Source organism: Oncorhynchus mykiss, chromosome 26 (assembly GCF_057628025.1).
Source record: "Oncorhynchus mykiss isolate SJ-2025 chromosome 26, ASM5762802v1, whole genome shotgun sequence".
In the NCBI taxonomy this organism is placed as follows: domain Eukaryota; kingdom Metazoa; phylum Chordata; class Actinopteri; order Salmoniformes; family Salmonidae; genus Oncorhynchus; species Oncorhynchus mykiss.
Window position 1 is genome coordinate 46,241,790 of NC_143047.1, and position 711 is coordinate 46,242,500.

Genomic DNA, 711 nt, shown 5'->3' on the forward strand with positions numbered 1-711 from the left:
CAACAGCACTAGAACATTAACACAGACACCTTCACCTTGTTATCATACTGCATCAGGTATCGGCTTCTAATGGAAGGAATTGAGATTCAGAAAGTCAAAGTGCTGATATTACAGGATAGAGAGACAGAGAGAGAGAGAGGAAGAGAGGAAGAGACAGAGAGAGAGAGGAAGAGAGGAAGAGACAGAGAGAGAGACACAGAGAAAGAGAGAGGAAGAGAGGAAGAGACAGAGAGAGAGAGGAAGAGAGGAAGAGACAGAGAGAGAGAGAGACACAGAGAGAGAGAGAGAGAGAGAGGAAGAGACAGAGAGAGAGAGAAGAGAGGAAGAGACAGAGAGACACACAGAGAGAGAGAGAGAGAGAGATAGAGAGAGAGAGAGAGGAAGAGAATACCTGACCACTGTGACTAACCCAAACATAAGGAAAGCTTTGACTATGTACAGACTCAGTGAGCATAGCCTTGCTATTGAGAAAGGCCGCCGTAGGCAGACATGGCTCTCAAGATAAGACAGGCTATGTGCTCACTGCCCACAAAATGAGGTGGAAACTGAGCTGCACTTCCTAACCTCCTGCCCAATGTATGACCATATTAGAGAGACATATTTCCCTCAGATTACACAGATCCACAAAGAATTTGAAAACAAACCCAATTTTGATAAACTCCCATATCTACTGGGTGAAATATCACAGTGTGCCATCACAGCAGCAAGATT